This window comes from Nicotiana attenuata, chromosome 1 (genome assembly GCF_001879085.1).
Source record: "Nicotiana attenuata strain UT chromosome 1, NIATTr2, whole genome shotgun sequence".
Classification (NCBI taxonomy): Eukaryota; Viridiplantae; Streptophyta; class Magnoliopsida; order Solanales; family Solanaceae; genus Nicotiana; species Nicotiana attenuata.
Window position 1 is genome coordinate 76,505,863 of NC_031989.1, and position 14,656 is coordinate 76,520,518.

The 14,656-nt window shown below is 37.0% G+C and overlaps 2 long non-coding RNA genes across 2 annotated transcripts; one reads left to right on the forward strand and one right to left on the reverse strand.

Annotated features, from left to right (window-relative positions):
* Positions 515-2,627, reverse strand: LOC109229087. Its single transcript, XR_002068504.1, has 2 exons — positions 2,469-2,627; positions 515-944 (listed from the first exon to the last, which is right to left on the reverse strand). It is a non-coding gene; the product is annotated as an uncharacterized LOC109229087 (long non-coding RNA).
* Positions 2,750-10,494, forward strand: LOC109229093. The gene is made up of 3 exons (XR_002068507.1): positions 2,750-2,958; positions 3,078-3,300; positions 10,190-10,494. It is a non-coding gene; the product is annotated as an uncharacterized LOC109229093 (long non-coding RNA).

A 14,656-nucleotide genomic window follows, 5' to 3' on the forward strand; every position in this document is an offset into this window, starting at 1 on the left:
TACTGTTATAAATTGAGGTATAGTGACGATATTCGCAAGGAATGAGCTTGTGACCAAAAGAGAAATAGAAGATTAATAGATTATAGAGTTATCACAGAAATGTTACTCTTATAAGCCATCTATTTCTCTAATATTTTGTTATTTCAAGTCAGTGGAATGCTTGGATGTACAAACCAACAAATATAGAAGTCTTAATGCCAAAATCATATGGTCTTCCAGTAGTACCTGCTGATATGGATCTGTGCAAGATAGCAACACTAGAATTTTTATCAACAAAGAGGATAAACTATTATGTCAAATCAACTCTAGCAACAGTGAAATAAGTCTAGACGTTATATAATTAAGACATAATTGTAAAATGTGTAGATAAAAGTTATGTTTAAGCAAGGACTTGACAGACCACCTGTGCAGTGTGCAATACTCTAAAAACATCGTATAGTATGCTTATGAGCACAGACATAGACAACTTAGATTAACCAATCCTAAGGTTCAAATGACGGTTGCACAAGAAATAAAATATGAAAGATAGCAGTTGTTATTCTTTATGACCATCCAGATGTAGATGTAGCATATGCTGCATAGCATATATGACATTTTCGGTTTAGAGTACTGAAAAATGAAATGGAATATACCAGTTCACTAGCTATTATGGTCGTAAATGCATCAGCAGACTACCCAGTAAGTGTAATCATTACGGCATTGCTGTGAATTACTGAGGGTTAATTCAAAGATGATTCTGAAAATATCAAAACTACCCACAGTCTAACAGCAATAATTTTTTCGACAGATAAAAATAACAGCAAGGTTTTGTTCGTTGTTTAAATATGCAATTCCACTAAGGCGTCAGTGAATATAATAACACAACAATCTTCTCCTACAGATGCTTCTGCAATCAGCTTTTCCACTAAGGATTCCTCTTTTGTATCTTCTGTACATGTTTGTTCCTTCAGTCAAAAGACATTATTCACAAACTTATTACTGTGAGATATCTGCATTTCAAATAGTTCACATAAATCAAGCCAAAAACTACCTCAGTAGGCTTTAAGCAGGAGAGTTTGATGTTTATTCTACTGACAATGAAAAGGTAGATGAATTAAATACAGGGCTACGACAGAGTTATTCCATTGGAAAACACATTATCATTTAACAAATTGAATAAATGTGTATTTGATTTTGGTATGTTAGTTTCATTCTTCGTGGGATGAAAGACGACGGTTAAAGTGAAAGACTGAAGTTAAAGTTGTAAAACTTTGAAGTGACAATATCTATGAAAGTAATAGGTACCATAATTAGACTGTTATTTTCCTAATGTCTTAAAGTTACACACCAAATTTAATAATGCAGGAAAACTTTGTCAAAATACAGTATATTGTTTATTCTACTGGAAACTGTCAGAATGTTGAGAAATAAAGCAGGGGCAAGCATGGGAAAAGTTGTAAATCTGTGGCAGAATCATAAAGAGCAGTAGATCAGAAGTATTTTTTTAACTGGACCAATGTATATCTGGGCTACACTCTATCTAAGATTCTATAGTAAAAACTGGATTCTGTATTTGTAACTATTAGATCTAGAGGTTATTTTAGTGTTTATCTAATCCTTTATCGACGAACTTCGTACGTCTAAAACTACACGAGATCAATTTACATTTGTAAGAAATCTAGAAATTCTTTCGTCATCAAAATTGTGTAGAAGGTAAATAGGTTTATAATTAAAGAAATAAAACTGAAAATACCTCCATAGTAACAGTAGAGCGATTTCTAGGGCTATAGCGAGCTAGGAGCCAACCTTCTCCATATGGACACTTGTTCTCAGGATCGTGCACACATATGTTCTAACTATTTGCACTTAGTAATCATGCCTGTAGGGACTTTTATGCAACATGTTCTTCAAATGTTTAAGCAAAAAAGCATCTTTGCTTTTAACACTGTTTCATTGAAGCTTTTTGTATCAAAGACATGTGCAAAGTCTTATGATGTCATTGCTGAACTACAATCTCATAGCTTAACCATTCACAATAAGAAACCACTGTTCTACATGTGAACTTCCCATCTATGTAAATTTTCCTCATTAAAGTTTGCATCAGATCTGATAATAAATTTTTTGGTGATCTATCGCGTAAAATCAAATTAAATCTAAGTAGTTTTCCACAGACCGCGAAATAAAGTGATATCCAGTTGTAAAATGTCAAAAATTGCAAGGATCAAACCAATTTTTGCACAAATGATCCATTAGCATGTCAATAAAACAAATCAATTACAAAGCTGGGGCGAAGCAATCAGACGACAGTAAACATTCAAAAAACAAAGTGAAACATTCAAAAAACAAAGTGAAATATTAAAGCAAAACGAAACTTACAGAGGAATTAAAGGCCATAGGAAGAAAACAAAATTAGAAAGTCACAAGAACAGATATGAAGCTTCGTAGTAAGAAAATATAGATCAATAAACTAACTTTAACTATCGATCTACCTTGGAATAACAAAACTTGAGCGTTGACGTGAGGAAAGAGAAAACAGATTAACCAAGAGAGCGCAGTGGTGACTGACATCGTGACACAGTAGCGAAGTAGCTTTGGACTTCACTTCAGATCAGAACACGTTAACAGTTAAAAGGGGCACAATAGACAATATAAACATAATAACGCGTGAAATGACCAATTTACCCTTGGGAGGAAGCAAGCATGTTGACGGAGAGCTCTCTGCTATTCCCTCTTCTAAGAAGTAAAAAAATAATAAATAAAGGATAGGAATTTCAGCCTCAAATAGCCAAGGACTAACTTTGAACTCTTTGCAGGTACCCAGAGCCTAGACTCTGACACAACTAGATCACCGTCTGTTCCGCCAATCAGAGTGCTTTGCATATATCAAACTGTCTGCTCCGCTAATTGGAGCACATTGTACATATCAAACCGTCTGCTTTGTACAGATCACATTGTCCCCTCTGCCAATTAGATCACCTTGTATAATTTGCACCGTCTCTCTGCCAATCCGATATTCCAAATAGATTATCGTAAATTTCATCGCCAACTTCTCCTATTTTACCTTGAATTTTTTGACGTTTTATTTTTGCATCTTACAGGCATTTTACATTTTTACTTGGTTCAAATTCAAATACTCCCATCGCATGGAGATTCAAATTCAAAGCAAAAAATTTCAATCATGCGGAGATTCAAATTCGAAGTCGAATGTTCCCATAGCGAGGAAATTCAAAGTCGTTGCGTGGACATTTGAACGCTCCGACAAGTCGCCCACTTCTTAAATGGCTATGAACTATCTCTATGTGGTTTGCTGCCTCGAAGAAGGTCAGTAAACACTAACCCCTTTTTGTTCTTCAGTTATTCACTAATTAATAAGTGATTCTTTATTTAATGTTTCTTTCTGTTAGCTTTCTGTTGTATTGTTCTACATGATGTTCATCAGTAAACATGTGACTTGCTTGATGTGTTCTGCTTTTATGTTATTCTTGCTTTTGAGTTAATGATGATTTCCTGATAAATATGTTTATCTCCGAGTCGTTGTTAAATCAATGCTTCATGATGATTGTTGGACTATGTTTCTCATGATTTAGCTAGTTGAAATGATTCTACATTGTTGTTATCCTTATAGGCAGTCTTGTTGATCCCTCATGTCAGTGTAACTAAATCCTACGTTACTGGCTATATGTGGCCTACGCTATGATATTGGGTAATAACTATACTCTCATGATAATTAATTTGACTGGACAATGCTCTTAAATTGTTCATGATATACTGTTTAACTAGCTAAGATCTTTATACCTACATCATTATGTTGTCTTAACCCTCATGCCTACGGTGTCAAGTTGCTTTGGTTTAGTTCAATGAATGATTCTCCTTACTGGTCTTGTTCATGTTATCATGTTGATCTGTTTACTTAGCTAGATAACTCTGGTTGGCAGTCCTATCATGGTATTATGTTACTTTGCACAGTTAAGATAAAATAATTCATGTGTGCATATCATGATAACTTGAATAAAAGGGAATCTTATGGTAAACTTTGTTGGCATGACTTACTAGTAAACCTGCTTACTTGCCAAAAATGGTAACTTGATGTATTCAGCTTGTCCTGCCCTGGTCAACTGTAAAATGAGTGTCTTCGCTTGTTATTTCGTGACCATTTGATAACACTGTCTAGATGTCTTTCACTCATGAACCTGTGTATTGATGGTTCTAATAATTTGAAAGTTTGATAGACTATGCATTGTCATGATTGGATGCCATGCCCCTTAGGTTTAAATGAAACTTAAGTTAGCCTTCCTATTCAAATTAATGTTTCAGCTGACCTAGTTGGTTGGTATGCTCTTTGGGAACTCTGAGTAAGGCTATTAGCACAGGTGTTCAATGTAGTAAAGTCCTAGTTGTGTGCATATTTGCTTAGAAAAACTGTTCTAAAGTTGTTATAGTGTTCTATGACCTGTTCAAGTGATTTGAACTTACTTAAGGAAGGTTCTGAAGTGTTGGACCTTTAGTGAAGTTAATAAAATAAGTGTATATTTTTATCTTTATTAACTGCTGGATACCTTAAATTCTTAATATGACCTTCATGGACATGAATTTGTAAGTAGCATATAAAGTTTACCTACAGAAGTACATAGTCAGTCATTTGTATTTGATGACCTTTCATAAGTGTGATTACTCTATGAATGACATGCCATAGGGGATGACTTAGAATTAGCCTTTAAACCTTCTAAGCTGTTAAGACTTTGGGAGTTCATGTCTATGATCATAGTCTAGAGTTCAGATATGAGTGTTAATCATTGGCACTCTTCATGCTAGTGATGACTTCATTTTACTGAATGGTTGTCTGGCTTGACTTCACTTTACAGAATAATTGTCTGACTTGCATTATTGATGCCTTTGTATGATTTAACCTCCTGAATGTGTTATGGAACCTTCTATACCTTTGCTAGTGTGTTTTATGTTGACTTTATATGGCTATTGTTTGGTTTAAATTCCAAGTTAATACTTGCCGGTGCTTAGACCTCTGAAGAAGAGTGAGGATCAATGCTTAAGGGTATTTTGGTGTGAGCTTGACTTTAGAATTACGGAAACCCTCCCGGGCATAAGCACTAGTCGGGGTGCATGAAACCCTCGTGAACTCTTAAGTTTCAGGGGTTCATAGGAGATCCTTATAAATAAATACGACTTACTCTAAGCCCATAGTCATTGACCTTGGTTAATCTTCACAGGATTAACACAAATAAAATTTGACTTTGCTATATTCTTTAGGTCCTGTTCTTATTCATTAAAATTTTTTCTTACTTTACCTTTTATGTTTACGTATGCTAATTAATTTTTTTCTCTTTTTTCTTTGCATGATAATTGGGCTTTCTGAGTTTATTGAAACTCGGGCCCAGGTTTAGGAAACTGGGTTGTTTCTTGGTCATCTGCTGAAATTTTCTCCTACTTACAGTCAATCTAGGCATGGCTGCTTTGCTCAGCCCAATAGAAGAGTTCAACATTCCTCCCTCACCGAAATAATTGTTGTTGTTATGGTTTGCTCTTCTGTACATATATCCTTGAGACAACTAACACTATTATTGGATATTCTTTGCTATCTTGAATGTTTAGGCAGATTTTAGGTGAATCAAAATCTAATAGACAAAAAGGTAATTGTGACTTCAAAGACTAATCAATTTTAACAACCTTAATGCTTTTTGAAATCTAAATGCTCTTGAAACTAACTATTTTGGCAACTAATCTTTCTTTTGTTTGCATATCTTTTAATGAACTTTATTTTGGTTTTAGGCGTCAACAAAGCCTGGATGAATTTAAAGGGAAACAAAATCTGAACAAGTCTAACTGAAAACAACTCCTCGGAAAGGTCTTCAAAAATAAACTGAACTATTTCAAAATAAATGAGGCAAACCATGATGTTTTAGAAAAACCAAACATCCTTTGAAAATATATGGATTCTTCTGCCAAAAACAACTTTCGATAAATAGACGTGGCACACTTCTTTATTGTCACGACCCAAAACTACCCTGTTGTGATGGCGCCTATCGTGGAACTAGCCAAGCCGACTCTTTACCAAAAATAACGCGATATTTCTTTTTAAAGATAACTTCAAGCAATTTAATAATAAAACTTCATAAAGAAATCTAAATAACGAAAGTGCGGAAAGAAAAAATCCTGACATCGGGGTGTCACTAGTCATGAGCATCTACTACAGTCTGTCCAAAAATACTAAGACTAACACAGTCTGGAAATATCACTACGAACAACAATAGGAAAATAGGAGGGAGAAGAGCAGGGCTGCGATCGCCAGCGGCTACCTTGCTAACTCCAAAAAGATCTACGGCTGGAATAGTCAACAGCCGCTACCGACTCCTTGTACGCCTGGATCTGCACACAAGATGCAGGTAGTAATGTGAGTACGCCAACTCAGTAAGTAACCAAAGTAAATAAAGGCTGAGAAGCAGTGACGAGCAATAAAACATATGAAGTTCATATCATGAAATATCATTAAAAATACAACATACTTTTAAAAGCAGAGTTTGAATCAAATCATTTCGTTTAAACTCAATTTCAAAAAAATTATTTGAAGTTATTTTTCAACAGTTCTCAACAGAGGCTCAGTGTAACAGTGAGCAAAAATGATGAAAACATAACCAGTCCCTCGGGCAAAACCTCACCCATATACAGCCCCTCGGGCAAACCTCACAGTCACTCCTTCGCAGTCCCTCGGGCATACCTCACCATCACTCACAATCAGGGTACCCGCGCTCACTGGTGGTGTGCAGACTCCGGAGGGGCTCCTTCAGCCCAAGCGCTATAACAAGCCACCTCGTGGCATAAATCAATCGGGCCTCACTCAATCATGAATCAGTACAATATGCTGCGGTGTGCAGCTCGATCCCATAAATATCCTCACAAATCAAGCCCTCGGCCTCACTCAGTCATAAAACTCTCAAGCCACTCGGGCTCTCAGTAAAATAGGATACTCAGCCTAAAACGACATTTATATGCATCAAAACAGAGTAATAAAAACTGAGTTATGAAATAAATAAGTGTAACATGACTGAGTAGAGATTTTTAACCAAAACTAGTGAAAGGATAATAAGAAAAAGGCCCCTAAGGGTCCAAACAGTTCTGGCACAAGGCCCAAATATGGCATTCAACCCAATTTACAGAAATTCTTTCTAAAACACATAAGTATCATATAGTTTCAACCTAATACGCAACTTATAGTTGCTACGGGATAGACCAAGTCACAAGCCCCAACGGTGCACACCCGCACGCCCGTCATCTAGCATGCGCATCACATCAAAATAGTAAAACGATTCGAAATCCGGGATTTCATATCCTCAGGACAAGATTTACAATCGTTACTTATCTCAAACCGGTCAAACCTCCACTCTGTGATGCTCTTGCCCCTCGACTCGGCCTCCAATCGCTCCAAATCTATTCACAACCAGAACAATACCATCAATATGCGCTAATGGAATGAATTCTATAAGAAAAACTATTAAATTAGATACAAATCCCGAAATCCACTCAAACCCGATCCCCCGGCCCACGTCTCGGAATCCAAAAAAAATCACAAAACTGGAAAGCCCTTTCACTCACGAGTCCATATATTTATTATAATCCGACTCCATTTGACCCCTCGAATCTTCAATCAAACTCTCCAAAAATCTCAAGCCCTAACCCCTCATTTTGCCCTTAACCTTCACTAATTACATGATTAAAATGGAAAATCACCATAAACACATGTATTAGGGCTCAAGTAACTTACGTCAATGAAAAACCACTTGAATCCCTCTTCAAATCACTCCCACAAGCTCCAAAACCAAATAAAAATGGTGAAGAATGGCCCAAAATTCCCGAAGTGTGCAATATATACCTTCTGCCCAGGATTCTCGCACCTGCGGCCTATTTTTCGCGCCTGTGGGACCGCAGCTACGGTCAAGGCACTGCACCTGCGAATTCCACTTAACTCACTAGCCTCCGCACCTGTGCCCCAGGCCTCGCACCTGCGGGCTCGCAGGTGCGGCCAAGCCTGCGCACCTGCGCTCCTTCCTCTGCTTCCCAAGTTCGACATCTGCGGTTCCCTGCCGCTGCGACCCTCGCACCTGCAGTTCCCACTCTGCAGGTGCGGAAACATCAGAAGCAGCAGCTTCAGCTGCATTATTCCACTTTCCAATTATACGTTAACCATCTGAATTCATCCCGAGGCCCTCGGGACCTCAACTAAAAGTACTTACAAGTCACATATCAACATACGAACTTAGAACCTTCAGAACACTCAAAACAACATCAAAACACCAAATCGCCCTCGGATTCAAGCCTAAGAACTTCTAAACTTCTAAATTCCGCAAAACGATACTGAAACCTATTAAACCTCGTCCGAATGACCTCAAATTTTGTACACACATCACAAATGATACTACAAACCTACCCCAACTTCTGAAATTTCATTCCGACCCCAATATCAAAATTTCCACCGTCGACCGAAAATCGCCAAATTTCTAAATTTCGCCAATTCAAGCCTAATTCTACCACAGACCTCCAAATCACATTCGAGACGCGCTCCCAAGTCCAAAATTACCTAACAGAGCTAACCAAATTATTAAAATCCAAATCCGAGATCGTTTACTCATAAGTCAACATCCGGTTGACTTTTCCAACTAAAGCTTCTAAATAGGAGACTAAGTGTCTCATTCCACACCGAAACCACTCCGAACCCGAACCAACCAACACGATACGATGAAATACAGTTGAGGAACACATAAGGAAGCAGAAATGGGAGAAACAGGGCTATAACCCACGAAACGACTGGCTGGGTCGTTACATCTATCATATAATATGAATGTATATTCTTACTTTGAAAAACATAAATAGGAAGATTTTAAAACAAATATTACTATTTCTAAAGTAACTATACTATTTTTCTTAAAACAAGGATAAATTTTCAAACAAGTTTTAAAATATTTCCTCACTTTCACAGAGTCAAATTTAACAATTTTAACCACTAATCAACTAGGATATAAATACTTATTTTCCCGCATCTAGATGGCCCTCGCTCATGAACCTGAGTATTGATGCTTCCGATAATTTGAAAGTTTGATAGACTATGTATTGTCATGATTGAATACCATGCCCCTTACGTTTAAATGAAACTAAAGTAGCATTCCTATAAATATTAATGTTTCAGTTGACCCAGATGATTGATATGCTCTTTTGGAACTCTGAGTAAGGCTATTAGCACATGAGTTAAATGTCGTAAAGTCCTAGATGTGTGCATATTTGTTTAGAAAAACTGTTTTGAAAGTTATTATAGTGTTTTACGACCTCTTCTAGTGATTTGAACCTACTGAAGGAAGGTTTAAAGTGTTGGACATTTAGTGAAGTTAATAAAATAAATATATATGTCTATCTCTATTAACTGTTGGATGCCTTAACTACTTAATATGACCTTCCTGGACATGAATTTGTAACTAGCATATAAAGTTTATCTACAGGAGTACCTAGTCAGTCATTTGTGTTTGATGACCTTTCCTAAGTGTGATTACTTTGTTATGACATGCAATAAGAAATGGCTTAAAAATAGCCTTTGAACTTTCTAAGATGTTAAGACTTTGGAGTTCATGTATATGATCATAGTCTATAGCTTAGATATAAGTGTTAATCATTGGCTATTTCTGACTTTGCATGCTATTGATGACTTCATTTAACAGAATGGGTGTCTGAATTGAACTATTGATGCCTTTTTATGATTTAACCTCCTGAATGTGTTTTGGAACCTTCTATACCTTTGCTAGTGTGTTTTATGTTGACTGTATAAGGCTGTTGTTTGGTTGAAATACCAAGTTACTACTTGCTTGTGCTTAAACCTCTGAAGAAGAGTGAGGTTCAATGCTTAAGGGTATTTTGGTGTGATCTTGACTTTAGGATTAAGGAAACCCTCTCTGGCACAATCATTGCTCGAGGTCCATGAGACCCTCATGAACTCTGAAGTGTCAGCGGTTCATAGGGGAACCTTTTAAATAAATACGGCTTACTCTATGCCCATAGTCATTGACCTTGGCTAATCTTCACAAGATTAACACAAATGAAATTTGACTTTGCTATATTCTTTAGGTCTTGTTCTTATTCATTATAATTTTATCTTACTTTACTTTTTATGTTTACATATTCTAATTAATTTTTTCTCTTTTTCTTTGCATTATAGTTGAGCTTGCTGAGTTTATTGAAACTCAGGACCAGGTTCAGAAAACCAGGCTGCTTCTTGGTCATCTGCTGAAATCTGCTGCTGCTTAAAGTCTATCTGGGCATGGCTGCTTTGGTCAGCCCAATAGAAGAGTCTAACTTTCTCCCCTTTACCTAAATAATTATTGTTGTTATGGTTTGCTCTTCTGTACATATATCCTTGAGACAACTAACACTAGTAATGGATATTCTTAGGTATCTTGAATGTTTAGGCAGATTTTAGGTAAATCAAAATCTAATAGACAAAAAGGTAATTGTAACTTCAAAGACTAATCATTTTTAACAACCTTAATGCTTTTTGAAATCTAAATGCTCTTGAAACTAACTATTTTGGCAACTAAACTTTCTTTTGTTCGCATATCTTTTAATGAACTTTGTTTTTGTTTTAGGCGTCAACAGAACCCGGAGGAGTTTAAAGGGAAACAAAATCTGAACCAGTATAAATGGAAACAACTCCTCGGAAAGGTCTTCAAAAATAAACTAAACTATTTCAAAACAAATGAGGCAAACCATGATGTTTTAGAAAAACCAAACATCCTATGAAAATATATGCATTCTTCCGCCAAAAATAACTTTCGATAAACAGACGAGGTACACTCCTTTTTTTTTTTTTTTGGTTAAAACATTGTCTCCATTGCTCATTTATGTGCAAAGAGTTACAATTTGAGTTTGGCATCCCAAACTTTGTACATGATCATCGAGGTGAGACTAGTGGAGATAATCTAACGAAATTGGAGTTAACTATACAAAAACTATGGCGAGTCATATATGACATGCCCTGGTTTGGCTATTTTGATCCTAAAGGATGGTAGATATCCATGTTGACGAGTCCTTTGACTTGATTAGGGAGGTCAGCAAAAGAGTTGAAGACATGGATTATATTGCTACTGTGGCTGAGACTTGCTAGTTTATCTGCAGGTTTGTTTGCTTCTCTGAAACAATGGTTGATATCAAATCCATGCTCTTCAACTATATCCTGAATCTCTGTGATGATGTTCTCTATCTTCCAGGGGACTTTCCACTCTCTTCTGATGCATTTTGTAAGGAGCATTGAATCTGTTTCTCCCATAGATAGTCCATAGCCATTTGCTTCACACCACTTGATTCCAAAGAGCATTGCTGCTGCTTCTGCTAAATTGCTAGTCCCTGGTCCTAGGGGAATAGAATAGGCAAAAATAACTATTCCTTGCATATTCCTGACCAGGCCTCCACCTCCACACATTTCTTGAATACAACTCCCATCACTATTAAGTTTAACTGTTTGGGGTGGGGGTTTGATCCATTTGATAATTTTGGATATCCTTTGTTCAATTACTGCTTCACATGCCATACATATTGATTGCCAATCATCTCTTTTTCTTGCTCTGCCAAATCTGTTGTTTAATATCTGCACAAGAGTAAAAAAAATGTTAGTTTTGGTTCTGTAAAATAATGGCCTAATGTTCTCAAATTTCTTGCTACATCTTGACTTCCATAACTCCCAGCAAATTATAAGAGGGAGAATTCTAGTAATGAGTTCTGCAATGCAATCGCGAGCCTTGAAGTTCCACCATTTGAGCAGGAGCATTTTAAGGTTCATGTTGTTATAGTCTATGCCCAGTGGGCCAGCAAAGAATCTCCAAATCTTTTTTGCATGTTCTCCCAGGCAGAAAAGATGATCTACATTCTCGATTGTGGCACTTTGGCTATTATTGTTGCAACAGTGGCAATTAGGATCAATCTCAATTCCGAATCTTGCAATTCTATCCTTTGTAGACAGTTTATCATGTATAGCTCTCCAAGTGAGGAAAGAGATCTTGAAAGGGACTTCTTTATGCCAAACTCCACTAGTAAAATTGTTTACTTCCTTCCTTTGTATACAGTTTTCTCAGGCAGAGCGCACAGTAAATTGCCTTGTGTTGGTTGGCATCCATATTGCTTTGTCCAATCTATTTATGCGTAGTTTGATGCTCAGACTATTGATCCTCCTCTTATTATCTTCATCTGGTTGCACATGAAATCTGTCCCAGACCCAAATCCCATTAATGAGGACCTCATTAACTCTAATCTGGTTTTGAGTGTTAGTGTCTTGAAGAAGAAGGTGGAAAGGTCCTAATTTTGACCAATTGTCGTACCAAAATGACACCTCTCCTTTACCAATGTTCCAGATAATGTTGTTATCCACTTCTTCCTTAATACTGCATAGAGTTTTCCAGCTCTGAGATTGGCCAGATGTCCATTTAGCATTAGAAGGGTGGCAGTTGTAGAAATATTTTTTTGCATGAATTCTTTCTAGAGAGAGTTTGTGGTTCTCAATGTCCACCATTGCTTGCTTTGGAAAGCATCACAAATATCAGATAAAGACCTAAAATTGGCACCTCCTTCATTATAAGGATAACATAGATTGTTCCAAGAGGCCCAATGGTATTTACCCCCTGTTTCATTCCCGGACCAAAAGAACCTTGTTATATATTTTTCTATTATATCAATGGTACCTTTACGGGGGTTTGTAGCAGCAAGAAGATGTACCGGTAAGGCTAGTAACACATGTCTTATCAAAATTGCTCTTCCACCTGTAGATAGGAACTTTGTTTGCCAACCTCTAATCTTCTTGATAATCTTGTTGACTATATCAGAGTAATAGCAAATTTTCTTTCTTCCTGTTATAAGAGGGCACCCAAGGTACTTAATGGGGAATTGTTGGAGGTGCATGCCAGTAATAGTCCTTAGTCTATTGATGGTGGCAGCATTGGCATTGTCAGCTATGGCAAAGCAATTTTTCTCCTTATCTATGAGCTGGCCCGAAATTTTCTCATATGTTTCAAGGGGTTTTAAGACCATTTCAAGGGTTTTTTGCTCCATTGCAAAATAGGATAGTATCATCAGCAAAAGAAAGGTGATTTATTTTGGGACAATTGGCACTCATGTAGAATCCTTTGTAACCTTGTCTATCATGAAGATTATTCAGCATTTTGGAAAGAAGTTCAGCACTGATGATGAAAAGAGATGGTGAGACTGGATCACCTTGTCTCAGCCCCCTGGTAGATTTAAAGAAACCATGCCTTCCTCCATTTACAATAACAGAGTACCAATTGTTAGATATGAAATTGTGAATAAGATGAATCCACCACTCACAGAAGCCAAAATTTTTAAGCGCCATGCAGAGGAATTCCCAAGAGACCCTGTCGTAAGCTTTAGCCATATCAATCTTAATAACCACATTTCCATCTTGAGCAGGCTTCTTAATATCATTTATGATTTCCTGGGCCAGTAGGATATTTTCAGTAAGAGCTCGCCCTTTTATAAAGCCTGATTGATTTCTGGATATAATCTTTGGGAGGATGTTTGAAATTCTGCTATAAGGATTTTTGAGATGATTTTACTAGAGGTATTGCAAAGGCTTATGGGTCTGAGATATTAGAATTTTTGAGGGTGATCTATTTTGGGAATCATTACTAAGCAAGTGTGAGTGAAGAACTTTGGGAGTTTAGCACCTTGAAAGAAGGATTCCACTGCCTTATGAAGATCATTGCATATAATATCCCAGACAGATTAATAAAAAGAGCCACTCAGTCCATCTGGCCCTGGGGCACTGTCCTTGTCTATATTAAACACAGCTCATTTAATTTCAAACATAGTAGGAATTGCCTTAAGCTTGTTGTTGTCTTCATCAGTAATGCACCTCTCTATACAGTCAAGAGCATTGTAATTATTGGTGTGAGCTTCCTGAGTGAACATCCCTTGAAAGTGGCTTACAACTGCTTCTGCAATAATATCATTTCCTTCCAGCCAATGGTTTTGGTCATCCATTATCTTAGTGATGGTCATTCTTCTTCTCCTTTCTTTTATCACACCATGAAAGTAAGTAGTGTTGGCATCTCCTTCTTTAAACCATTTGTCCCTAGATTTTTGCCTCAGAATACTCTCTTGGATCTTGTAGTATCTAGTGAATTCAGCTCTACATCTAGAGAGGGCACTTCTGTTCTCAGAGGAATTATCATTAACACAATTATCCTCCAAGGTTCTCATTTCTGCTTCCAATCTTTTGGGAATCTCATAGATATCCCCAAAGGCCTGTCTGGACCATACACTAAGGGCTTTACACACATTTTTAATTTTCTAATGGAGTGTATACGTAGGGTTCCCATACACAGCTTCTTCCCAGGCATCCTTTACTACCTTGGTGTAGTCTTGGTGTTCAGTCCAAAAATTAAGGAATTTGAAATATTTGATATGGCTAGTAACCTCATTACTCATTTTGACAAGCAGAGGGGCATGGTCAGAGCATGCTCTAGAGAGGTGAGTAACTGAGGTGTTGGATATAGTATCAAACCATGCGCTATTGTAGACAAGCTATCCAATCTCTTCCATATAGTTGTGGGAGGATCTCTGTTATCACACCATGTATATATAGACCCTGTGAAACCTGCATCTTGAAGACCACACTCAT